Source organism: Lepisosteus oculatus, chromosome 5 (assembly GCF_040954835.1).
Source record: "Lepisosteus oculatus isolate fLepOcu1 chromosome 5, fLepOcu1.hap2, whole genome shotgun sequence".
Lineage (NCBI taxonomy): Eukaryota > Metazoa > Chordata > Actinopteri > Semionotiformes > Lepisosteidae > Lepisosteus > Lepisosteus oculatus.
In genome coordinates, this window is record NC_090700.1 from 55734244 (window position 1) to 55761613 (window position 27370).

At 41.5% G+C, this 27370-nt stretch overlaps 1 long non-coding RNA gene across 1 annotated transcript; it reads left to right on the forward strand.

Annotated features, from left to right (window-relative positions):
- Positions 1-1604: 1604 nt before the first annotated feature.
- On the forward strand, positions 1605-27014 carry LOC138239243 (uncharacterized). The gene is made up of 5 exons (XR_011189726.1): positions 1605-2059; positions 11055-11124; positions 11476-11568; positions 23023-23116; positions 26529-27014. It is a non-coding gene; the product is annotated as an uncharacterized lncRNA (long non-coding RNA).
- The last annotated feature ends 356 nt before the right edge of the window (positions 27015-27370 follow it).

Here is a 27370-nt window from a genome sequence, read left to right on the forward strand (position 1 = left end):
CCATCTCCTGGGACATTTTAACAGTGTTCTAGGAATCTCACTTTCAATGGCACTTTTCCAGTGCAGGGTGAATCCAGCTGCAGGGGTGAGGTGGGAAGGGATGCCTCATCCATCTGAACATGACTGGCAGAGCTGTGGATTAAGGGCTGTGTGAGCAGCTTCCAACCCCCAGCTACAGTAAATTAATACACTGAAACAAATAAATCCTGGTTTGACCAGACCCCCATCCCCCACCACATGGGGGGGCTGCTGGCTGTTCCCGACCTATTCAAGAAGATCACAAGAATCGCTTAGAAAAGGTGGCTTCAGTAGCCCTGACATATTAAATTAGCAATATTGTGTGTTTTCTTTTCTTTAAACCTAAATCAAATTCAAACCAGCTGCAAAATGTGCACAGATTGGCCATTGAAAGAAAGCATTCTTTTCCTGTGTGCCTGTGCAGAGTATTTTAAGTATGGTCTGACTAGACCCTTCCTGCCGTCTAACATAAATTTGCCATCATGGACAAAATCCAAGCAACAGTGCACTGAAGGTTTGCTTCAGAGTGGGAACTCGAGAGAGTATCAGCAGCATCACTAAGGCAGGAGGCAATGGTGCTCTTTGGATCCTTACAGCTGAGCTCAGCTACCTGCTTGCTAGAGCTTTATTTGTTGATGAAATCAGTCACTTTAAAAGGAGATCCTCTGAAAGTTTATTTTAAATAACACAACCCTGTTGGATGTTTTGATGTAAGTCATCCTCTGCTAATAAGAATATGCCCTCCAAAGAGTTTGATTACCAAATGAATACAATATTGCTGCATTGCAAACAGCAGCATGAATGTTTGTCATGTGTGGTGAGTAACCTTTTGTCTTCATCTGGCAATGCTAATGTGGTGCAGGGGATCTAATGTGTATGTTCTCACTCCTTGTGGTTGCTTTCCTGGGAAAATATCAATGGGAATCCATCCCCAGAAGCCAGTGGTCATGAATGGCAAGTTAAGGTTCTTTTCCCCATTAAGATACAAACAACAGGTGTGGCATCAGCCTTGAGCAAACCATTAACCTTTCATCTTGAGCCAGGTCACAGAACTCTATAATGTTCCAGCTGCTGGGGGAGAATTGGGACCCACTGCAAGAACTACAGCCTGTGGGTGCCGAACCACAGCAACTTGTGCTTCATTCCTTGTTTTATACGAGACTGCTAACAGAATACAATTGGGCGTGAAATTAATGTGATGAGACAGACTCGCCCATATTTTCCCCTACTTTTGAATGTGTATCGTAGTAGAATTGTAATTGCAAAAACAGCAAATGCACTTGAAATCCACGCTTGTAGACAATGTATACATTACCAGCTGAGTAAATTCAGCTGTTTATAAGAAAAGAGAGAAAAAAATATCACACAATGCTATCTTTTAACCCCTGAAGCTAATTGTAGTGTTGCTCTCCCGGGTTAGGTGGATGGTTTTCTTTCTTTGCCGGAGCATCTGAGCTCTGTCTTGCTTAGCGCGCGTTGACATTTGCAATCTGTTTCCATAATCCTCCTCCCCCTCCTCCGGGGACTTTTGTTATGAAAGTGAGATTTCGTCTTTTTCCTCCTCGTGGTGACGTCACGGGTGCCCGTGAAACTGACAGGCCACCTGTGGGACGATCTGGGCTTTAAAGAGGCAGGCTCTGGCTAAAATTGGAACCTTGGCTTTTGTTTCAGCGCAAGACATAAAGACGGGCTGTCATCTCCAGCACAGGTTTCTGGCTGGGAACGGCCGACAGGGATCACAGGAGCAAACAGCGGCGAGGTCTTCGGAAAGAGACGGAACCCTCCTGCATTTTTTTATACACAGGGAGTGAGAGTGAGGGGGGAGGCCAGGAAAGAGACAGGGGATGGGGAGTGTGTGTGGGGGGGGGCAGACTGATGTGTCAACTTAACATCAGCTTCTTGCAAACCAGGCAGGACAAACCCGACATCATCGCATTTCATAAACAGTCCCGAAGAGAACAGCAGTGGCGGCGTTTGTAGGCTTTAGAACAAATACCATTTCGAACAGCAAACCAAAATTAAGAGCTTATCGTGTTGGAAGGTAAGTTAATATTTTCTATTTTTATCGTCACCAGCCTGTATGAATGTACCGACTGCATACTGGAGTTTCACAGAACAGCACGGACAACGATGGTGTTAAATGATATTCTATGGTGTCTAATACAAATCCTTAAAAACACTATCGATGTTCTCTTTATAACAAAAGAAACAGCAGTTCCGAAAGAGCTGTTGGGCGTCCCGCAAGTTAAGCATAGCTAGGGTGCTGGTCAGAGCAACAGGTTGAAATCTGGTGTGGATTCAGCTTCCAAGAAGTCAAGCCATTTACTGAAAATTAGTGCAATTATAGACTACTATCGTCCCTTTCACTGTTCGTGTTGATGCAGTGGTATTATTAACGATATAACTGTATTTTGGATACTTACATTGAGATCTGTCTGTGTAGCAATGGTCAGTGAGGGGTGAATTCAAGGTGATGTCCTGCATTCTGAAGTTTATTTTTAATTAGCTTCGCTATTGAGAAAGATTTATCCGACTTCTGACCTTGTAAACTAACCCCCCACCCCCTCGAAACTCCCCATCTGCTTGCGCGCCTCCCATTAGACATAATCTCATTCATTCCGTGACATTGTGATCAATGTGATCAACTATTGATTATAAGAAAAGCGCCCCTCGACGAAACATCATTTTACTGGGGTTATGCTTGCTGAAAGACAGTAATTTGATTTGAAAAGCATTTTATTATAGTTACCCCTGACAAATGCAATACTGCGCCAATCGGACGTATTCTAGTATGTCTTGAGACATAAAGCACCCGTATGCAGTGTGCCTAGTGTTCTGTGTATTCCCGCTGATACAACCATAACGGTTATCGACACTGAATCGTGAGATGTGTGGCATATAGTATTTGTCAACACTATTGACTTAACTCTATAATATAAATATTATATTGTAACCCAAGGGCTCACACCTGTTTATATATGACGAAGATGGGCACAAACACTTTTCCTGCCACCTTCAAAGGTTCTATATAGGGTCGTGTGTCTTCACGGATGAGGGATTTTTCATTTTCTGGGTCAGTTAGCGCTTGCATTGTTAAAGGTGTGAATAATTTAGACTGTGGTTAGGTTTATCTTGTTCGTTTTCTTGACTATTTTAGGGCAGCTTGAATAGTTACCACCCGGTGTCAAGGCACGGCTCCTAAACCCAGCGCTCCGAGCAATACCCAGCTGCCCGCCTCGCTCTGCTGGCTACTCATTTCATAACGACACAGAGGTTCTTGGAATAAAATTCAAACGAGCATTTCGGCGCCCGGCCCTGGGCAATCAAATCAGGAAATTAATTTCTCCGCGAATCGATTACCAACTGGGGGTGAGCGCAACGTGCCCTGTTATCGTTTTTCAACTTTCCGCTCTTTCTGCAATTAGACGAACTCCTCTGTACCCCCACCGCTGTCCTTCAGCCGCTGCTGTATAGAAAAGACCGATGTGTCGCGCCGCCCCGGTCCGAGGGGTAATGAGTTAATTAGACACCTCCCAGGGCCGTATTCTTTTTCTTTAGAGACCTCATGGTCATTTATGATTTATTTATTATTACATCTACATCTACATAATGAGTTGGATACAAAGTATCGATTTTTTTCCCTTCAGAACACTTTTGACATTGAATTAGATTTATGAATGTTCCAATGGAGTTGGGATACTACTCTCATGTGGTACCTCTGAACGGTTATTCTTAATAAGGACGGGAGCTGATACATCATTGAATTTCACACTTTGCGAATATTTTCTTGTTCGTAACAACATCTACAGTAACGACAACACATAATTAAAAGTTACTAGCTACGAGGCAACGTCTTCCACATACAATATTTTAATTTCACAAGGTTCATCTGCGGGAGGTGCTGTTTAACATACATCTAAGATACGACGCAGAACACACGAATGTAATCATGTTATCACTCTTCTTACAGTAACCAGGTCCAGAGAATCGCCCTTTTCGAATTGCCAGTCTCTGAGATCTTGGGCAAGACCTGTCCGATTATCTTCCAGAGATTTCGTAAGAAGCAGCTTTCGAGTCAATGATCAGCACCGCCGCTGTGGACAGCTCCCGTGACGGCCGCAGGACGCGACCCCCAGTTTACTGGTAACACTTGACCGCTGCCGCGTAATCCGCTCCCGGGGGGATTCAAACGAATAAATGGTTCATTTGCACCTGGATACCCCACCTACGCTGTCTTAAAATGGCACTGGCCCCCGCACACCACACGCCCTCCTCCCACAGCCCTGAAATCGGACAGCCAGAATCGGGGGCTCCGTGGGTGTTTTATTTTTTTTAAGTCACTCGCGTACAGTACTTCTTGCGTTTTCGTATGGTGGTCGAAGTGGCCGCTTGAAAATAAAATGTCGGGGTTTTTTTTTTTACTTGTGGTTTTTAGCAAAATAATCTTGAAAAGTACTCGTGGAAAGTTTGGCAGGGATGGAGGTCCACTAGATTCGACATGACACTGAAACGCGGCGGCTGTAACACCTGCCTGTTCTGGAGGTGAGCCTCACGGCCACGGTTGCTGGGTTTGCCTCTGCAATAGTGCACTTTCTGTGTGAGGTTTCCACGCTCTCGCGTGGGTTTGGATTTTTTTTTCCTTCCACCTTCCAGAGGTGCAGACTGAGTTCATTGTTCGCCTCAAAATTGTGTGCATGTCCTGCGTCCAGTCTAGGGCGTAGCTCTGCCTTGAACACTGTGGCTTCGGCTTCGGGTTACTGTGATAATGTGTGGATGACTACAGCAAACGAGTGTTTTTTTTCTGAATTCCTAAGATTTAAGTGCTAAAGCCGTTTCATACTTCGTGGCCTAAGCGAAGGCATGCTATGGCCCAGCTGCTGTATAGGAGACAAGGGAACAAGTAAAGGTTTATTCTATGTTGAAAAGAAAAGAAAAGAAACACAACGTTTCGGCTGTGGAGCCTCATTACTCGATCATATGTCATTGCGTGCCCTGCACGTGAGGGTGAAACAGTCACCAGATTCTTGCTTTGCACAATACACCTTGCCCCGAGTTTTGAAGCGACAGTAAATCAACTAATTCAGAGATCTTTGTTACACGAGAACGTTCACTGTGTCATGAAAATTGCTGCTGAGAAAAATGTGCTATAAGACATTTCTACGGGATCCGAGCTATTTCCAGTGTTATATCGTGTGCACTGTCAAGCTAAAATATACAATGTGACATTTTACGGTAAGGATCCACTGTCTGTCGGGTTCTCCATAAGAAACGGGACACAAATCAATTATTTTGGTACATACTGATTCAAAAAGGGGCGTGTATCACCTGCAGGATGTCATTTGCAATTTCCTTTCACTAGGATCTCTAAAGGCCAACGTTTTGAAGAGCACCGCAGACCCCCTGTGAGCCCCAGACAGAAACTATAGGCTGCGCTCGACTGTATTAACGAGAGAGATGATCGCGAATATCAATATGTTCCTTCACCTTCTGAAACACCTCTTCTACATTCATATGTACTTGTGTATGTATAATTTCGTTCAAACAGAAACAAAAAGGGATTTGAATTAAAATCTACTACAAGCTCTCTAATTATAACATAAATTTATGTTAATTTAATACACTGTAGCCCACTGTTTGTAGATTGTACCACATTTGTTCTGTCTAAGCGCTAGTTGTGTCGTTTTATTTTGTTCTTTTTAATATGACGTAATCCCATTTTTAATTTGTGGTTCATTTATGCGTTCTTAGATTTATCTTTTCAAGCATCGAAACGCCTAAACTATATTTTTTGTGAATTCCGTGCTCAGCAGCACGATTATATGCTTTTCCTAGTGTTTTCTGGGTGAGCAATAGTCTTGGGCTATATAACGTTATTTCATGGGAACGAGTGCAGGAATACTGTACGCAAACCTTCGTCGGTGAAACCAGCCCTAAATTTTCCGTGGAAAATCGGGAAAGTGGTTTTCTAAAAGTTTCAGATAAAGATTTTTGAGTGCTGACATAGACCCGACAAGCTAGGACTGTGCAGAAAAGGGAATGGAAATAAAAGGTTTTCCTGCTGTGGCGATCTTACTGTTCCTGTTACGTTCCTGTTCGGAGGGAGTTGAAGGTGATCTGTTTTGCTAATGCTGGTTTCGAACCTGTTCAATGTGCACGAATTTCAAGACGATTTTAAGAAAAGCTATGTATAAAACTCCTAAACACCTTCAAGCAGTAATAAACTCTGTGCACCTTACCTAAATTGAATTTATACTGTTCATTTTTGTCAGCATGTTACATATTGATCCAAACTTCAAACTGGTTACAGGAAGGCAGGACGCGCCGCTAAAATGAAATTGGGGCTGGCGGAAGAAGGGAAGAGTTAAAGATTAGAATTTAGGGAAAACGTTGCCATATTTTGAAAAATCTTACAAATAAACACAACCCTTAACACCTTTTGCCACCGTCAGCAATGTCCATATTACCTAATAATTCGTCCCATTTAATCTAAATGAAAGTACCGCAGCGGCCGATTTGAGGTGCAAATACAACTCTCACCTCTCCAGAGGATCAGATCGCGAACTCCCTAATCGACAGACTGTGGTGTTCTCTGTTCTCACAGGAACTGTAATTTGCGTTAGTGGCTCAATTGTGTCAAGGAGTTAAAACCCACAATGCTTTTTTTAAAAAAAATATAACTACTGTATGTCCCTAATTTATTGAAATGACCTAATATGATTGTTTTGTTGTGCACGCACGTACAGTACGTACTGTATGCATCCGAGCACTTCAGAAAACAAACTACGATGATATTATAGAAAACAGTATATCTTCACAGGAGAATACCTGGAATGAATATTACGGATATTTTAGAAAACCGACCTGTTCGGATTTGTAATCAAAACAGGAATGCACCTGCTTAACTAAAATCCTCCTGCATGTCAGTGAAATGCTTTTTTGAAAGATGATCGTGTTTCACAGGATGTCTCTGCTTCAGCGCCAGATTGTGAGAAACATTACACAGATTGTGAGCACCATATTACTTGGCATGAGAGAATCCTTACTTCAGCTCTTTCTGAGCTGGTTTCATGTTAATGGCAGTGTCTATTAATAGGTAGAAGATAAGTGACGAAGTTTGATTAAAGCAGTGTCAGGGGAGATAGCGTAAGCAGCCACAAAACGCTCTCAATTATCCCGAAACAATATTTGCTGATGGGAAATATTAAGATCAAGACCATGACTCCTGACTGGCTTGACATTTGTTTTCATTTATTCGATACGGCAATGTATGAAAATTCAGTTTTTCTTCATAATTAAGTTTATTGGAGGACAGTAGGAGTTTGAATGTAGATAGAATCCTGAACATTTATTCCGTGTTTGAACTCATAGAAACATAGCAACCAACATGAAGCACAGTGAAATTAGTCTGAAATTAGTTTTTAATTATAGACTTTAAAATAATTTAATACAATTGAAATAATTCTTACCAATCAGATGATGTGTCATGGTGATGTGTGCTCCCAGTGTGCAAAGAGACATGGTTCCCTTATCCAGTCACTCACACAAGCACTCTTGAACACTGTCAAGCCATTAAAGAGACAAAGCAGGTTGATTTCAAATTAAAGATGACAGGCTGTCCCTTTATGATAACATTTCTAGCAGAAAATGTTCCCAGAAATTTGTTTTTGCAGATTAGGAAGTACATGTGTTTTCCGGATCCTGCAGTAAGTCATTTGGAGCAGGTGTTCAAACAAGGAAATGTGTGCATGCATTAAACTGATGCATTAAATATAGTTTGGCTTGAGTTTGGGACCTACCTTGGCTTATGTCATAGAAGCTTGTGCTGCAAATAAGAAATGTTGACTTTCCTTTAGTTTCTATCTAAAAAAAAGTCTGTATTTGGCACGCAAGTGTGCCAAGTTCAGTGTTATTAAATGCTGGGTCATTAACAAGGCAGTCTAGCCATTATTCAGATGAACTAATCATTTGGAACACTAAGATCTATTTTAATAACAAACATTGTCTGTTTATTCTCAAACACAGCAGCATTGTTTTACAATTCCAATTGCTCCCTGTATATTAGAGATAGCAGAATGTGGCTACACCTATCCCCTCATGTGATATTTGACCAGTAGCAGTTCTTTAACATCTGTGAATCCATTTCAGATGGGCATGCTAACCTGGGCACGACAGAAAGGGAACAGTCTGCCATCTTTCTTCCAGTCCTGCAATTTGATTTCAGCAGACTATATACAAAGAGATGGTAAAAAATAAGATTTTGATTGCATAACAACAAGCCCTGTTCAAGGTTTTCTGGGCTGCAGACTCTTATATAAGCCAGTGCCAGGTGCTTGGTACTTTAAGATTGTCACCAAATTTTGAGTAAACTGGCGATAGATGGACATAGTAATTAAAACAACATTAAACACATACTGTAGCTTGCCTGTTTCTCTCGTACAACTTTAAGAGTCTTTAGCTCGCAAACCTGAAGTAGATTCGCCTTCTGCACAAAGAAAGGTCTGAGCTGTTGCTCTCAGTATGAGAGTGTGTGCGCTGCTGAGGCAAGGAGCGTGCCAGGCAGCTTTCTCTCCCAGCCTGACCTTGAAAAGGCATGTCTGCTTTTGAACAAGAAGCAGGCCTTTTGAAAGCAGTGTACCACTGCAGGGCATTTAAAGGAACATCAAACATGTGACAGCGCCTGTGTGAAAAGGAAGCATTTGGAAGGAATGTTTGAAGGTTGTGTGGCAGCCCACACCAGGGCCAGGGACCGAGTTGCTAGGGCCCTTTCCCTGTAGAGCAATAGGGATTCAGCTGCCGCGTTTGATCTCTGCTTTTATCCGGGCGGCGGGGAGAGGCTCTCTGCACCAGTGGCCCACGGACCCCCGCTGCGCCCCGGTCAGGCAAAGGCCACCAGCCAACAGACGTTTCCACAGCGAGGTCTGGAGAAAACAAAGACACCGGCAGCTATACCTGTACATTCATCTCCAAAGCAGTTTGTACCGCAATGAAAAATATCCGCCTTCGACCGCATCCCCGGCACCTCCCTTCCGAGCAGGGCCTTGCCCACCCAGGGCACCAGGCCCTAGCAGCAGCCTGGCGGCCTCTCAAGTGGTCTGTGTGTTGCAGTGCTAAAAAACAGGTAGATTCCGCCTTTTCTTATATCCTTGTATTTCTATCACTTGGATGGGGCTGCAAACGCTAAATGCACTCCTAGACGAGATATAAGCTCACATTTCTCACAGTGGGAGACCAAGCAAGGAAGGTGATGAGTAGCCAGAGAGGCTGGTACATTGCAAAGAGAATGGAAGAACACGTATCACCAACCAAGTATAGTAAGTGAAGCTGAATTGTTAATTAAGTTGTTTTATCTTAGGTTGAGAACTCCAGCATCAGGTGACATGTTTAGGGTATGTGAGCCCAGTGTATTTGCAGTTAGGCTATGTTATTCAGTTCTGTGTGATCAGTACTCATGCCACTCACTTGTTTTAAATCAAACTGGGAACCAACGAGAATAGGTCTGGATTTAGGGAATATGAAAAGGCTGAGCTCCATCAGGTCAGAGCAATTACTGAACGATGTTGAGTTAATGTGGTATCTTCTGAACACGATTATGTAAGCATGCAAAATTACCGGGTGCAATTTAAAGAAATCTGTAGTGTATCTGTAGATTTCGAGAAAATTGATTTGTGAGTATGGAAAACTGCTAAAACCAACACATAATATTCCAAGATGCCTGGTATCACGGGCTTAGAATATGTTTTTGTCAAAACATATGAAGCTGGCAGTAATTTAATTGGTGTGCCTCTAGCACTAAAAGTTTAAGACAGCATATGAAGGAGTCAGGTATCCACACAGCGGAGTAAGGCCTTGAGTAAAAAAAATACAGTATAAGTCAGTAAAGTAACCCTATCCCTTCATGCAAGGCAATTAGTCCCAGAAGGAAATGGCAGGTTTTATGTCGTAATAGTAGCTCAGTTTTGTACCAGTGATTTTTTTTTGTGTTTTCCTTCTAAGCTGCAGTTACAGATGGCACAGCCAGTGTGTGTGGGTGTGTGTTTCTGAGAGCTTTGCACATGCGTGTTCATTTGTTGAAGCTTGTGGTTTCTTGAGAGCTTCAAGTGTGTGCGCATGGTGGGGAGTACTTAGAGGAAAAGATGGTTTTGAGGGATGATCTTCTTGCTAGCTAAAATATGCAGGTACCAGCCCAGTTTTACTCTGAAACAAAGACTCAGACTGTTAAAGGGGGCTAGATTCTGGCATGTGGTGGTACAAACGATGATATTTTTCCGGGTTGTTGTTTTTTGATATTCCTTTCCCTTTTACTGTGAATCCAGTCTTGTTATTTGTGCATTGACCTTCATGGTATTGGACTGGAATGCAGCTTTTGCACCTGTCAGGTTACATGGTCTACTCTGATTTGTACTCAGTATGAGGAGGGTTTATGGAGGCTCAAACCATGCCAAGCTCTGGCTTTGAAGTGAATGAGACTTGAAGGAATTTTGCTGAAGTCCTAATATGTTTTTGAATCAAAGTCTATTCAAGCCAGCAGCAAGAGAGGCTCCTTTCAACCACCAGCTCAACAGGCTGGTTTACATAGCAGATGAACAGCAAATTGCAGACTGTAAATAAAACTTTGCTTTCCTTTCTTTTCTTTCTTGATGTCACTGTGAATATCGTGGTGCAATTGCCTGAATCCCTTTCTGCAGGGTTTGAAAGCTAGAGGGTTAGAAAGTGGAAAGAAACTAGGAGGGAAAAGGTGACTTTTTATTTCACTTTTTAGGTCGAAGCATCAGTGCTCTCCTGTGGATTAATATTGCCTCTGCCTCTCTTGGAGAGCGACTGAGCATCCGTCCCAGGGGTGCCGCCATCCCTGTCTGTTTCCCTGCACGCGCGTGAGGATCTGAGAGATCGTAAAATGGAATTAACTTGAATAAAATTGAATTGAGTTTTGTTGTTTGCAGATGGGGGGGGCAGAATGGGGGAGGAGGAGCGGGAGACTGAAAGGTCAGGGAAAGTGGTGCCTCGTCATCTGTTTTTTTTATTTTCTTTTTTTTTAGCAGCACTTGTTGCTAAGGAGCTGAGCTGCAACTGCCAGAAGCTGTTTAGGCCTAATGGATTCAGCTGAAGGTAGATGTTCTAGTAGCAAACACACCTTTCAATTGACACAGCTTAACCAGCAGCCTAGAAGAGCAGCAAACAAGCCAGCTGCCTGTGAGCTCTTAAGGCTTCATTCGCTTCCGTTTTAATAGATTTTTGAGAAATACACAGTCAAGGAATAAACAGCTACAGGTGCACATTTTTCTGTACACATAATGCTAATGGATTTTTAATAGAATTAGCACTGACTCGCTTATGTTATTTATACTTCTTGCATGCTGTTACGCAAGCAACATGTACATGATTCTTTTTCGCTTGAACAGGCTGTTTGGGACTCTGTGTGTTATTTGTCATGTAATAGTGTCCACTTGTACACTTCAGGCTCTGTTCGGACTGTGATGTAGCATCTCCAAAGATTTCTCCGACGCCAGAGGTCCTCCTCCTGGGAGCAGCAGGCGTCCTGACTGAGCTGTCGTAAGTATATTTAACTCCAGTGTTGGAAATAGAGCACTTTTCAGTGGGGAGGCTCATCACAACAAGTGTTGTGTGCATTTTGAGTGACTGCAGCTGTCTCTGTAGTCTTGAGCAGAGGAGATTGTGTAACGTATATACCCCTGCATATAACAGGGATCTCAGCCTCCTGGGCTGAGGGAGTTCTCCTTTGGCTTAGCTGGTGAGTTCCCTGTTGCGTGACGCCAGAGACTCGGGTTCGCGCCCAGGCAGTGAAGGATGAACTGGCAGGGCAGGAGAGCAAGAGTGGAAACCCCCAGAACAATTACAATTGCAAATCAAACCAAGAGCCCAGCTATAGAACAAGGAATCAGCTGGAAATAGGGGGCATTTCTTTCGCAGTCATGGGTGTCTAGATCAACTAACTGCCTCTGCAGGATGCTTCAGGAAGCCATTGACTGAAATAGTAGCAGGCAAATTAACAAGACTGACTCCATCGTTTCCAGGCTTTTGTGTATTCTTTTGGCATTTATAGTGATGACACAGTCTGTGAGTATCATGCAAAAAAGCTTCAAACCATGTACAAGAATCTACCTCACCATTAAACCACCTTCCTTGTTGTTACCCTGATAACTTCAGACAGGGACGAGGCTCAAAGGGAAGACTACAGTAACAGGAGCAGTAACCAGGGACTGTCCCCCACCGCACTGCTCCTCTAGTCCACTGCTGCATGCAGCAGCTTCACAGGAAAGGAAAGTGTCAGATGGGCTGCACAGACTGTAGCGTCACCAATCCAGCGCAGGGGTGGGGGGACCATCAGAGGTCTGCCCAGTGAGGGGCCGAGTCATTAGATCTTCCAGCTCTGTGGACATCAAGTCCGAGATCCCTCACCGTCTTCCTCCCACTGTGCAGCCTCCAGCGGCTACAGACCAGGGCACTGTACCCCTCCAGCTGCTGAACGCCCACAGAGAGCCTTACACAGGGAGTCTCAACACATTTTCACAGGAGCTCTCCGCAGCTGGTTGGTTCCTGTATATGGGAATTATGAAGAAATGAAAAACGTAGCCATGAGTATAAAGAATTGCATTCACTAAATCCCATGATTCCCTTCTCTGGCGAGGAGATTTATTTGTTATAACACCACTAGTCCAACCCACCCTGTTCTTTCTTATGTGAAAATGTTGTGGGTTTTTCTGCGTAGAGGTAACACCAGATGAAGATCCATGACTATGGATGTTAGGAAACACTGCAGCCCTTTAATCTGTTTTCTATTGATTCAGATGTGTTTGGTTCGATCTGGCTCAGTAATGGACAGAAAACGTGTACAGTCTAAATATCCTGCTGTTGCGGTGTATTGAATTTACTGAAATGCCTGTCAGAGTGAATTAGATTATACTAAATGTGATAGGAGAGGGGAAGCATGCATTCCTAAAATGTAAAATTATTTGCAGTATAATATCAAAATCATTCTAAAAGGGGAACAGCAAGAATATGTGTAAACAATGCACACACATTTGTGTGCATTTGCATTTAGGTACAAGCATTTTAGTCCTTTTCCTGATATTCAAGATGAGAATTTTTAAGGGGATTTTTTGTGCTGGGACAATGGAGAAAACTGGGGAAATTCCCTCTACCAGAGACGGAGAGCTCCCCAAGGCTCACGTTCACTAGGGTGCTCTTGAAAGTTTTGCTTTCGGCACTGTGCCTGAGCCAGAGCCAGCTCTCAGAAGCACATGGCGTGTGGTGTAGTGTACCAGGCTGAGATGGAGAGGAACACTTACCGTGCTTCAGAAAGGATTTTTGTCACTTTGACAGGCGTGAAGAGAGACACAGGGAGGGGCGCAGGCCAATTTTCCACCCCCACATCCCTCCAATTTCTGCTGTGATAAAATGAAAGTCAATTCCCCACAGGGCTCCCAGGAGAGAGCACACTTAGGTAATTAAGTGTAGCTACACTGCAGCCCCAGTCAAGGCAATTAGTGCAAATCACACATTTTCACCAGCTCTAATTATTGAAAATATGACTGCTTTGTTGACTGACAGACAAATGCTTTGTATGTGTTGTGTGTGTGCCTCTGTGTTTGTGTGTGACATTTTATTACAACACCCAGTTGCTTCTGTAGTTTTGATTGACATTATGAAATCAAACCATTGTTAGTGTAGACCAAATGAATAATCAGCTCAGTTTATTGAATACTTTAATATGTTATACGCTGCAATTAATTTAAAACAGCAAAGGGGTAAAAACACAAAGGCCCAGATCAGAATACGCCAGGATCATTCTGGAAGCTTGACTTTTGGACACTTTCTCACAAAATAAATTAAATTATAAATCAGCTTTAAGAATAGAGCGTTTCAGTCCATCCTCTGCTGTTTGAGCTGATGCTGATTAGGAATAATTTCACACTCAAAGAAGATAATGATCCAAAACCCTATTTGACAGAGTTATTCTTTCTGGGTCTCAGACATCTTGAATGTGCAATAATTCATAAGTAGATTCTATAGTAAATGCATCCATTTTTATGAGCAATCTTAAGGTAGAAATTAGATCACTTCTCAATATATATATATAAGAATGAATGTGTGCTCCTTGTGGAGATGTCATCTCAGCATCTGACCTTCAGACATGAGAGGTCAAGCTGGAAAGATATTTTAATTTACTGTCAGATGTAGCTTAGTAACCAGTTTGAGTGTTATTAAACAGCTGCACCGCTGTGAGGTGCACATCTGTGTGTGTCGTTAACGCTGCACTAGCCATTTCCAACTGTCTGATAATATTTTTTTATTTAAGCATTCTTCTCGAACTAATTGAAGTCAATCACAATGCCCGAGTAATTGAGTATATGCCCCACACCGTGTGCTCCTCATGCAGAGCCAGTAGACTGTGATCTAACAAATGAACCAGGAGGACAGGGCATTAGCTGTGAGTGCCTGAGTTCACTCCACCCAGCCTGAACCCCCCTGTTGGTTCCTCTCAGCCTTCTGTCAAGGCTTTAATGCAAAATCAATGAAGGGCCAGGCCTAACTAGCAACCCCTTATCTTGTTCAAGGAGAGAGAGGATGTGAGCAGTTACTTCTGTTTCTGTAAGTCACAGTCTTAATCAGCTCTGGTTGGAGCCAGAGGAGAGACAAAAATAATGAATTGAAGGGTGAATGAACAGGCGTTTAAGGTATACGGGCCACCTTCCTCAAAGGACAGGCTCATTCAATGAGAAAAAATCTAGTTAGGAGGATAAAGCAGTTAGTTGCCTTTATGCCAGGACTAATCTCAGTACAAACTATTGAATAAAAGCTACACGTATCCTCATCTGATTCCCGTTGTGTAAACAGGCATGTGAGTTTAAGACCTGATTGCTTTGTTCCAGGGGATTTCTTTTTCATGACTCTTTTTCTGCTTGGTAACTCAGTACTGTCAAAATTTTACCAGATGAAAAATAACTGTAGGATTTTGTGTTGTAAATTGGTGAAATCGGTAGGGACGGTGTTCAGAAGCAAGCTTTGAAATCTGAGGATCAAGAATCATTTCCGTATGTGCAATCAATGTAAGACTGGAGGAGTTTTAGGCTCATGGGTGTGGTAAGGCACACAGTGATGGTGGTGATGGCTGACAGAGTCTGGATTCTGCATACTGGGTTTCTTTCCAAACCTGAGGCTTCTGGCTTTTTCTGTAAAACTGCCAGTTGATACCTGGCACTTGTTCATTTAATATTTACTTTCAAAAGCTGCTAAAACACTATTAACTGCTTACATGTATCTTTCAAATCTATACATGTCAATGTGATAGAAACTCAATAAAAAAATAGTAGGTGCTCTATTGTTCCCACTTTGCCCACAGCGATTCAGCTCAGCAAAGAGATGAAAACTCTGAATCAGAGTTACAGTTTTTAGATGTATTTACCAAGACTCTCCAGCTCTCTAGGCAATATTACAAGCAATCCTGTTCACTGCGTTACAAAGGATTTGCCTAGTAGCACTTTTTGCCATGGGAAATTGTTGGCAATAAATATCAGTTATAAACTGATCCCTATGTTGCAAGAAAATATTAATGGAGTGACCTGTGTCTGTAAATGGTCATTTTTATACAGGCAACATTGTTTAGCTAATCCATGCCTTTTCTACAGATAGAAAGGGATTTTTTTATTATTATTTTTTCAGTGGTGGCTGTGCAATACCCTTACCAAGCAATGAATAAAACAAAACAGGTTTTTAGATTTAAATCCAATTGACATTCTCAAACAGTAAAGTGCTAAGTTACAGAAATGTCTGTACAAACGTTTATTAAAGAAACAGGGACATATAAACTGCTTGGTTCCAAAGATTATATGGTTTAAAATTTACTAATAATTCTATTAAATCATGTTAAAAAAATGTTTTCAAATAAAAATGAGAATTACTGGTATTATTTACTTAAGGTTGAATGGGGAACAGGAAAATAGAGGAGCACATATTTTTCTCCAGCTGCATCTCTCTGTACCTCTGTCCAGTGTCACAGTGAAAACTAGGGACTGGGGTTTAGCACTGGAGACAGATACAGCTGCATCTCCTCCTTCTCTGTAGTCCTGGGGAGGGTCTATAAAGGGAAATAATGATTATGCAAATGTTCACATGTATTTTTGACAGAATTGGGATTTGGTCTCATTAAAAGCATGAGGTGGGGCGGTCACTTCAATTCTTCTAAATATTTGTGAATGCTAAAGTCCTTTGTGTAGGGCTCTGTAAAGAGGCGGCACAGCAGGAAGAGGGAAAGACCCACTCTTTTTGGAGGCAAAGCGTGCCCTAATATTCCACTTCTCCCAGGTGAGGTGCTGCTCAATTATTCACACTGTCACCAGTATTTATCCCACATCACAGAACAAATCACCAGAGGTCAACTGGAAAAAGTGTGCTCCTGCTTCTTTACCAGTTCATAATAGAATTCCTGCAGCATTGTCGAGGATAAATTTACACGTGAATAGCGACACACAAGACATAAACATGTAAGATCACTGCAAAAGTCCAGGCTGGGTTGCTTGTTCTAGTCATCCATGACGTCTTGTGTTGTTTGGCAGTTACTAATTCCTTGTGTTTACTGATGTGACAAAGTGAGCAAGATTTTCATTCCCTTTTCCACAGTCACACTAGTTTCTGGGCATCTCTCTGCAGTTTTTGTCCATATATATGTAGAATTGAATTGTGAAGTGTTTTTTTATGTTTTGTACTATTAATCTAGTGGTCTAACAGGGGACCCCTTCAAGTGAGCATTTTTCTTTATCAGCTTATTTACACTTTCAGAGTGTTGCAGAAACTGTGCTTCACACACCAGTGGGGTTGTGAGAATTATTTGCACTTTCTAATGCTGACTTACTCAAAGGTTAATGTTAAAAGGGATAGTGTTGTTCTTTCCTACTTGGGCTGTGCTGAGAATTAACCACAGTATAAAAGATCTAACAGCTTATTTCACTTGTGATTAAATCTCAAGCTTATTTCCAGCTTTAGGATTTTCAACTAGTTCCACCAGCACAGCTCATTTGGAGCAGGGGTTGGGTCCTACAGTCCAGATGTAGCTCTCAGCACAGGCAGTGTCATTAATTGACTTGGATAGCTTTAATGGTCCAAGCGATGCCATTCAGGTGGGGTGAGCCGCAGTCCTTGTATCATACAGTATTGATCGCAGCATGTCAAATGGCGACTGGCTTGACAAGTGGCCATGCTGATGGAGGGCGGGAACAGTTCTCACCCCCTGTGCTGGGGCAGGTTTCCTGAAAGCAAATTGAGTGGATTAGCAATTGGTGACGTCAAATTTCAAGGGCATAAAGGGAAATAAACTGTCACTTTCCAATTAAAGAGTAATAAAAATTTTTTTATTAAATGTTTCTTAAAATGAAAAGCAATTTACACCTATTCTTTGGTTCATCCAGATTGATATGCACTTGGCATTGCTACAGTAGCAAGTACAGTATGTCAAGCCATTATTGCTAACACACCCAGATTGCCTTGTGTAATAGTGTGACTTAGTGAGCAGGATTACCTGCAATACCACCGAGAAAGAGGGAGAGTTTATTGATAATTAGAAATGTGTGGTATAGAAAACTCTTAAACATCTCAGCATGGGAAATCCACAAACCCATTTCTTGTTATGTCATAAAACATAAATACCCCTGAAGCGTCCAGCAACAGCAAAAATAATCTTAATGAATTTTATACAAGACTTTTTAAAAGCAAAAGGCAATAATCTCAAATCACTTTATGGTTCAAGAAAAGTACATTACAAAATTATACACTTTGTAATACACAATTATTTTATTTTATTTTGTATTAGAAAGCCAACAAAATAAAGTAGATGCAGAAGATAAAAAAGCCCTTTTGAAAAAGTAGGTTTAAAGCCTAAACTTAAAAACACCCAACATAACCGAGTCACTGAATGGAGGAACAAGTAAAGATTAGAGTAACTGCTCATACAGTAAGTATCGTGGAACAGAATAAACTGCCAGTCCAGAATTAAGTCAAAACCACCTTAACTGTTGTGCTTCAATGACGGACAAGAGTTTAGTCGTATCAAATCTTACGTAACCTAACGTAACCCTGACCAGTCCCTTGTATCATCACAGTCTGGAACTGTGGTTCTCAGTATGCCTGACTAATACAATTTCACCATAATTTATAAAAAGAGCTTCAATGTGGATCATTTCGTAAGATTTCTAACTTTGCAGCTGGAGCCTCTTAAGTTGAAAGTCGTTTTTTGAAAAAGAAAAGAGAATTTGGATGGTGGAATGACCCCTCTCATCACTGTTCATATTCAGATTTAAGTGTTTTGTTTTTGTAGACATTAAGGGGTCTTTTTTATCAATTTATGTTAAATCATAAAGATGCATCCTTCTATTAGCTTCTTCACTTGCTGTTAAAAGCTAAGATACTTTTTCAATCCATAATCATCCTTAGGTGAATGGTTCTGACACTAATTGAGTTCCCTTGTTAATCCAAACTGAACAAGGACAGAATTGAATTCTGCTCTTCTCTGCTATATAACACTGCTCTGCATCCTGGGTTTAGTCTCTCTAATTGTATAGAATGAAAGGCATTCACCCTAGCTGGAGAGCATAATTTAACTTGGTTTAATAATGTATTACTATTCAATGCTGTGCCTAATATTTTTACCAGGAGTCCGGAGGTAAAAGGACCTGTCTCATTCAAGCCCTTTTTTCTTTTTCTGGAATCTTAAGTAAATATATAAATGCATGCAGCGACAGGCTCTGCCATTTTAAAATTGTCCATGGTATTCATCTGAGCAGAGTACCCCATTATAGGTAATATATTTTTAATAGGAAAAAACATATTTGATCCAGGCTAATTTATCCTTCACAGCCTGACTTCTAAAGTAATACATTACCCTTGTATGAGTCAGTGGCAGTGAAGAGCAAGTTACTAATGACCCTTCGCTTCATAGCAAAGAATTGTGCTGTCACTCCCTTCACAATGCTGTCTATAGCACAATGCCACCCAATTGTTGCTTCCCTTTTGTGTGTGCTAACCCAAGCAGGGCCTTATACAAAATAAATGGGCCCTGTAACTTGAACTAGGGACAGACACACCACCTGAGAGCACTTGTCAATGGTGCCTTGGCGAGGGGTAGGGGTAAGGCTGATTGGATATTTAAAGGCATTTCTGTGTACATGTATGAGGTCCAGGCTGCTAGAAGCAGATTCATCCTGAATGTTTCTTTTCTTTTTAAAAGAATATCTTAAAGGACACACTGCCCTATTAACTTTTTACTTTGGCAGATACTGCATAATGAAATTAGGATGTTTGCAAGATATTTTTTCAGAACCAAAAATTATGGATTATGGAAATGGATTTGATGAATTGAAGAAAGTGTTGTTTTTTTAATAACAGAGTAATAGAAATTAAATAAAAATTGACATCTTGTCTTTTTCAAAATCTTTTTCTGCAGGTACAGATGCGCTTTACTTTTGTACACTCTACACAGACTCCAGCTGGTTATCCACAGTACTTAAAACATCATTATTTCTGTAACCATGATATTTATTTCTATATTTGTACATTCAAACATTCAGTTTAAGTAAATCAGACATCAAAACGAGTATAAGGTGTTTTAACAAGAAAAAGGACAAAAATGTTCTCTGAGAGCAGAATGTATGTCTGTGGTGTGGAAGTAGAGAGAAGCATTGAAGAGCAGAAATGTCTTTGTTATTCTGAAGAAAAATAAAATTAAAATGGAAATACAACTGTGGAAACACAGTACAACTATACTGTGGCCTCCAGAATTTTTCAAGAATTATAGAAAGAAACGATGAGGTTACATTATAACCATTCAGCCTATCTGTTTTTAAATATACTGTGTAAACTTTGTTTTCAAATAGTTTGAATTGTACTGATGAATACAAGCTAATAGATGACAAATTTGGAGCCCAACCTTAACAACCTCTCTAAATGTTACTAACTGGTGGGAACAGAAAACAAACAAGATCTCACATGAGTATATAACTTTGGGCTCATCTGTCACGTAGTCTCACGAAGTCTTGTGCTTCGAAGCATTACTGCGTACAATGAAGTGAGCAGTTTACCCACAATTTCCCAAAACATAAAGAAGAACAGCAGACTAGGGAAGGTATCCCAGCTAAAGTGTCTTTCCCATAAACAAGAGGTCACAATAACGAAAACAGGTACTGGAAATAATCTATCATTATTTAAAGGGAGAAGAATGTACCAGTGTACTCTGTGTCACAGGTGTATGCTTAGCTGTTACTGCTAGACATAGATGGAGAACAAAGTGTCTTGTGCAATGTCTTGTGGCTGTTACAACTTTAAACATTATTGTGACAGTCAAAGAAACTTGATATTTAATATGTATAGCGTGTTCTGGATCCATCATTTAAGGTTCTCATCTGTTTTCAGTTGAATCAGTAAGCTAAAAAAAAAACTTCAAACCCACTTCTTTTCCCAGTTCAGAAATCTAAAACTGCCATGAAGTTGCTACAGCAATACTGCCAGCAATGAATTTATAACTGGGATTGGAGAGGGGAAAATGCTGGTAATTAATTGCTAGCAATTAGCGCAGGCAAGTATTGCCAGGAAGAACTGCCAAGTGTGAACCCGCCCTAAGTATTGAGCACAGGGAGATTTCTCAAGAGCTCTCACTTTGAAGGTGACAGCCCTGGAAAGCCAAGAAAGCTTCAGTACTTTTTTAAAAATAAAAAAGTCCATGAGGAACAGGAAAGAGATGGTGTGTGCAGAGTTTTGTGTTTTAAAGGGCTTGGTGGAGTTGTGCTCTTTTTTTAGCAGAGATTCAGAATTGATTCAGCTACAAGCCCCAGCAGGAAACAGGTAGCCGTTAGAACAGGCAGCGGAGAGTCTTGCTCTTTGGACGTTTTGTACAGAACAGTGTCCACCTCCATCACACAAAGTGCTTGTGAGGCTCTGACTGCTTTTCTCACATCGAAAAGAGAACTATTTGGAACACTTAAGAAGTTAGAAAATGAAACAAAGCCAAAAATAAAAGATAAGATAAGATCACTTTATTGGCCAAATACAATTTCTTACATTAGGAATTTGTCTTTTCGCAGACCCCGGCTTGCTCTCCACGAGACACACAGACAGGGAGAGAAGCAGGGGGTCAGAGCGCAGGGTCAGCCATTGTACAGCGCCCCTGGAACAGCTGGGGTTAAGGGGCTTGCTCTGGGGCCCCTAGGATAGGATTCCGCGGGATGACAGCCTTCAAACTGGCAACCCTCCATCCACAGGCGCAGATCCTGAGCCACAGAGCAACCGCTCCGCCCCACATGAGCCTGTAACCTTTCAAACAGGCAATCAGCTGTTGCAGGCTGTGGGTTCGAGCTCTCGTTCTTGCCTGAGGAGTCTGTTGAGGGACAGGGCCTCGTGTAGCTTTCCTCCGCAAGGTCTCCCTGGCTGTGCTGCACCGGCCTACAGAGGGAAGGCAGGAGAGTCGGGCATGACTGATCCTTCACGCCAGGGCAGCTTCCCCGAGAGCAGGTCCTGGCTGTTAGGCGATTCCCGGCCTCACACATTCTTGGAATCAGGATTACTCTTCTAAGTGGAGGCGTGGTTGTTTGTTTGCGTCCGTGTGAGGAACGCCTGGTGTGGAGTGAAGTCCCTGTGGGACTGTGCGCATTCCCTGACTCGGCACTAGACCTCTGACTTTACAGCTGTCTCTCAGCGCTGAGGGAAATGCTGGAGAGATGCATTTAATTGCGATTAACAATCCGCGTTCCTTTCAATTCATCTTGCAGCTTCTGCTCAATTCAGAGACCTTGGAAGGTGGGAAGATTGTGATGAACTATTCTGTTGTAATTTTCTTGTCTTTGGAGTGAATCCATAAAAAATGAATCAATCCATTGATCCCTTTTAACCCAACACTATTTTGTAGCTTTGAGCACCATCTTGGACCTCTATAAGGAATGTGCATGTGTTTTTTATTATGTTGAGTGGGCTTCTTTAGAAGTACTTGTTTTTTTTTAACCAGAAGGCGGAACCCTTCAAACATTGTTCAAACATTGTTGTCTTGAAACCAGTCCTGACAGAAGTTCTGCTTGAGCACTTGAAACTGATCAGCTAATTACAAAGAGTCAACATGGCCTTCTGTAGATACCTTGCTGGCAGCCATGAAAGCAGAGCACAATAACTACAGTAAAGTGTCTACGATGCATTAATGCTAAATGAGAGGTCAGACGTGTAAGGGTTAAAACAAGGGAAAAGTGCAAATGATAACATTCGTACAGAATGTGGTTTGGGTAAAAAAAGTGTATAGGAAAAGGAGTGTTGTCTTTCAGCAGCAGACCTGTTACGTGTCTGTTGATGTGTCTTCAGGAGAGCTGTGGTGCCGCTGTATATGAAAGAGAAATCACAAGATGCCTTACTCAAACTATGGATAATCCAAAGAACTCCAGTACAGCTGGCAACTTTCATCATTTGCTTGGCTCACATCTGCCGAATACAAGAAAACAGTGATGAAGGACAGGAAGGGGGGGAGACCTGTTGCTCCAGTCTCAACGTGTGGTTTACACATTGCAGGGTCTGAACTAGTCATGCAGAAGGCTGCTGAAATCTACAGTACATTTCCTCTGCCAGCCGGCCTCTTTGTCTTCTTCTTCTGGAAAGCAAGAGGCATATCTGTTTTATAAGCACATCTCTCTGTTAAGCTGTTTTATTAAAGTGAAATCCCAGCTATTAAATCAACTGTATCTTCCAATTTTATAGGCCTGAGAGCAGTCAGACAAGCAGGGACACAGGTGATAGCCTTCAAAATTGAAAGCGGATGGGTTTTGGAAAAAGAAATATGTTTGCAGATCAGCTAGTGGAAAGGGCACTTGGGCTCCAGGTATTACTACATTAACTCCTCCTGAAACAGGATTTTTACAGGCAGACTTTTAAGATTCTTTTTAATATGGTAGAGCACACATTGATTGCTTTCACGGCCCTCCAGCTCCACATGCTTCCATCTACTTTTTGTGTCAATTGATACAGACAACGGATGTGTCCTTGTAAAATCCCTGCTAAATGAAGACACCTGCATATGAAAATGAAGACAATGGCTGAATCTGCAGTGGAGTCTGATTTGGTGAGCAACCGAGCAAACAATGTTTATTGATTGGATTTGTTTCTGCATTCTGAATAAACTAGGAATGTCTCACAAAATTAGATGCATCTGATCTCTGGTAAAGAGTAAAAAAATATTATTATTATTATTATTTACTGAGGTACTCAAATGAACTCATTTAATGTTTTATTTAATATTTCCATTATACTGTTTCTCTTTATTACTGACTAGGATAGAGGGAAGTAGCCTGCATGTTATAATGCAATATGCTTCTAAATACACTATGACATTTATACTCACAACTGAGCTAAGTGTGTTAATGTATTATTTTATAGGTACTTTACTCTTTATGTAATTAACTGTTTCACGTCAAGACCATGGCCTGGAAAGAGAAAAAAATATGTATAGTCCTGTTGATTTATGGGCCTTTGTTATCTTATCCTACCCACATCCCAGCCTAAGACAGCTTTTGAAATTTACAAGTGCAACATGACACTTGATAATGTAGTAGAGCATCAAACCTACAATCTCTTTTGGTCATAAAAGTGTGTCTCTGAGTTAAACTCCATCATAAATCCTTTAGGATGTCATTCAGAATGCCTAAAGACTTTCCAGCAAACTGACTTATATTAATCTTTTCAATATAAAGAAAAAATAATAATAATAATTCCAGGTGAGCCCTAGGAAGGTGATGTGGAATCCAGAGGCTTTGAACAAACACATATTACATTATTTTTTGCAGACATGTATCCAATGTGGAAGAGATCTTGAAGAAGATTCAGCTTGTTAATACATGTTTAAAATACAATTGAATTGGCCATAGCTTTCAGGACACCGTTATTACAGACTTCTCCAATTATGTGTCCTTTTTGTTGAAGTACAAAACTTTAGTAATATTGCACTATTGCTACATTGTAATATTGACATGAAGCCTCACAATTCCTAAAATTACTAATGTGTGTTAAAATCAGGTCTAATCATTTTTAATTTCCAGCCTTCATACAGTTTAGTACTGTGTTCTTTCTGCATCCTGACCCTAAAAATAATGAAACCAGCTCCTGGTGACTAAGCAGCCCTTCCTTTTAATATCACAAATTTGAAAAGTGCACAAATTTGAAAAGTTGTTCATAGATTCATTATATTAAATAGATGTGCTTTGGACAGCTTCACTGAGCTGAGTCAGTTCTGGGAGTGACGAACTGAACACCCCGCCATTGTCCTGCTGGGGCTGTCCTGCCTCAGTCTCCAGGCCCAGCCAGGAGCTCAAGGAGCAGACAGGCTCCAATCAGAGAGTCTTCCAGCACCAGCACACTGCACCCGTGGCTCCGAGACCAGCCCAGAGCCCACCACAACGGCCCTGTGCATTCAAACCCTTGAGTGTGAAGAGTTGTAGATGTTTGTAACCAAGTATGCAACAGAGCTATGGAAGCTTATTTTTTAAGAACCCTTCAAGAAAAGGCTTCACATGAGCTTTTACAGCTAATAAGCTACTAACATTTAAACAGATGTCATGGACAGAATGCCCTTTTCTCATTTGCAACCTTTATGTTTCATTTCTTAAAATCCAATGCATTCTGCTTGGAACACTCAGAACCTGTTCTCACCCAGCCAATCGATCAATAAGCCTTCATCCAGTTACAGACCCCTTTGCAACAGGGCACCATGGAGAGCTTCGCGTGGAGAGAGGGGGACTGATGTATAAAAAAAGAGAATGAAACTCTAGGTGGCAGCTCGCGTTATACACACACGGGAACATTCGCAAGTTCCCGTGCGCTTGTGAGGATTCTGAGCTGTCTGACTTCCTGATCTTGGCCGGTGTGGAAGACTAGTGATTTTGTTGTTGTAAATATGTGCTCTGACAACAAGTCACAGTCTACCTCACTGAGTAAGGTCCAGTTCACCACATGATGTCTCTCTGAACGCTGGCCAGCACAGCCCTGCGCAAGCCTCTTTCAGGCCTCCCACGTTGCTGCTTCCTGTCTTTCTGGCTTTGCACCAACGAAGCATCACTGGGCTGTGCCTGAAGACCCACACGCTTCTGGAGATCAGCAGGGGAGCAGAAAGAACAGGGGAGAGGGGACATGCATCAATACTGCACCTTGTAAAGCAGGAGAAATCATCAAGGTTAGGAGTCAATAGATGGATTATTTTGTTACAGTAAAACCTTTATTCTTTTCTGCAGTACAAAATGACTGGTCTTAGAATTAAAATGTTGAGCAAAGACCTGCGAATCTCCAATAACAACATTGTGTGAATACATGTAAGTGTGTCATTTAGCTCCATATTTCCCGAGATGTCTTGATCCTACAGCGCGTTTTACTGAAAATGGGTTGCTCAGAGAAGTGAGCTGTGATTGCGCTCGGTATTGGTGTAAGAATTGATGGATGTCAAGATGGACGGATAGATGCGTAAATTGGTAGATAAAAGAACATTTTTGCAATAGCTTTGCTGTGGGTATGAATATGCATTACAGAAACTGAACAATGGGAGTGGGTGTTACCTTCAACTCTCAGAGAATGGTGTAGGATGTTGCCATGGATACTGCCATGGCAACCTTTGCTGAATTGCCAGCCCCAGCCTAGTGCAAGTCACAGTGTGGGATAGCTCCCTATGATTCCACATAGCCTTGAGGGTCATTATATGTAGCACTCTGAACAGCCCTTTCATCAAGCACAACACCAGTGCTCCACAGAACATTTACCTCAAATGAAGAACGCAGCAGTGAAAAAATAAGTCTGCTTTTCCCATAAATGAGACTCTAAAGACTATGGAACAGTAGTTAATATTATTGTCATTGGAGCTGTTGGTACAGTGGAGCAGTTGTCAGCAGTATGGCCTCACAGCACTGGGGCCCTGGGTTCTAGTCCAAACAGGGACGCTGTCTGTGTGGAGTCTGCATGTTCTTCCTGTGTTCTGTTGGGCTTCCTCTGGGTGCTCTGGTTTCTTCCCTCACTCCAAAGACACAGCGGGAGGTTAACTGGCCCAAGGTGTGAGTGTGTGTGTGTCTGTCTGCCCTGAGATGGACTGGTGCCCTCCCTTGCGCCCACTGTTCCTGGGATAGGCTCCGGCTCCTTTGTGACTCAAAATTGGAAAAGTAGTTTGAAAACAGATGGATGGATTATTGTAGCAGACACGTCTAAAATACCAAAAAATAATTTTTGAGTTTTCACATTGGCTAGTTTTCAAATCAACAATATTTTCCTTAAAGAAACTATTCAAAATTTAGAATCATGTATTCTGCCTGAACAACTGGTTGCTACATTTACAAACAGTATTGTCTGCAGGGTCAGTATGGTCTTTACACCGTGTTCCCAGGAACACAGACTCACTGAGCCACTACCTTGGAATGGTACTATTACTATGACAATGACAATGACTATTGCTATCACCAATAATAAAAAAATATTTGCGTTTAAATTCTCTTCTTCTGGAGGCTCTCTTGTTCCTTCCTAGTCTCCCCAGCTGTGTGCTCACTCCAGCCAGGCATGGTGGCAGGACTGACTGGGAGCTGTGAAGCACCCAGGTTACTCTCTGTATGCGGGAAGTCCCTTTTAAAAAAAATGTAAAGAGTTACAGTCACTTATTACTTTGATAAAAAGTAACTTGTCGCAGTTTCTTGGTACAGGTAGTAACATGAGCTTAACTACTTCATGTGGAAGGCTGCCCCGTTGTGTGTGGGGGAAAGAGATTCACTACTGTTACCTCGTGGTGTTCAAACAGTTGAAGCGTGCTGTGGATTCTGCATAATGGATGGAGATGATTAAACTGTTGCTGTTGCTCAGCAAATCTGTTTAGTCTAAGACACGCAATTTATTTTAATAACACATTTCCTTGTCTGTAATTGCACATAGCTGTTCAACTTCAATTGTATTTTTTGTGATTTTATCTTAATTTGTAGTAAAATCTCTATTCAACTTGCTGTCTATGATTTATTTTCAATCCTGGAACACGTGCTTTGTAAATACATAATAAACATAACAGATTGCTTTTCTCATCCCTCCTAGCTACACTGCAGACTAAACAAATGAAGGAGAGTTTAGTAAGACACACATAACTGTAATCTTCAAGGAATAAAAATGTCATTTTTGGAGCATTCACTAGAGAAATATTGATCGAGGAATACTTCCAAAATATCAAAAGTATTATTAATTGCTCTGGAAAAAATAAAATGCTGGATCTAAATATATCTACAATCTTATTAAGATAAGATAGCCTTGTTTTTTAATTAATGTTTTTATTGTTATATTTAAATGCTAAATCATAATCATACAGTGT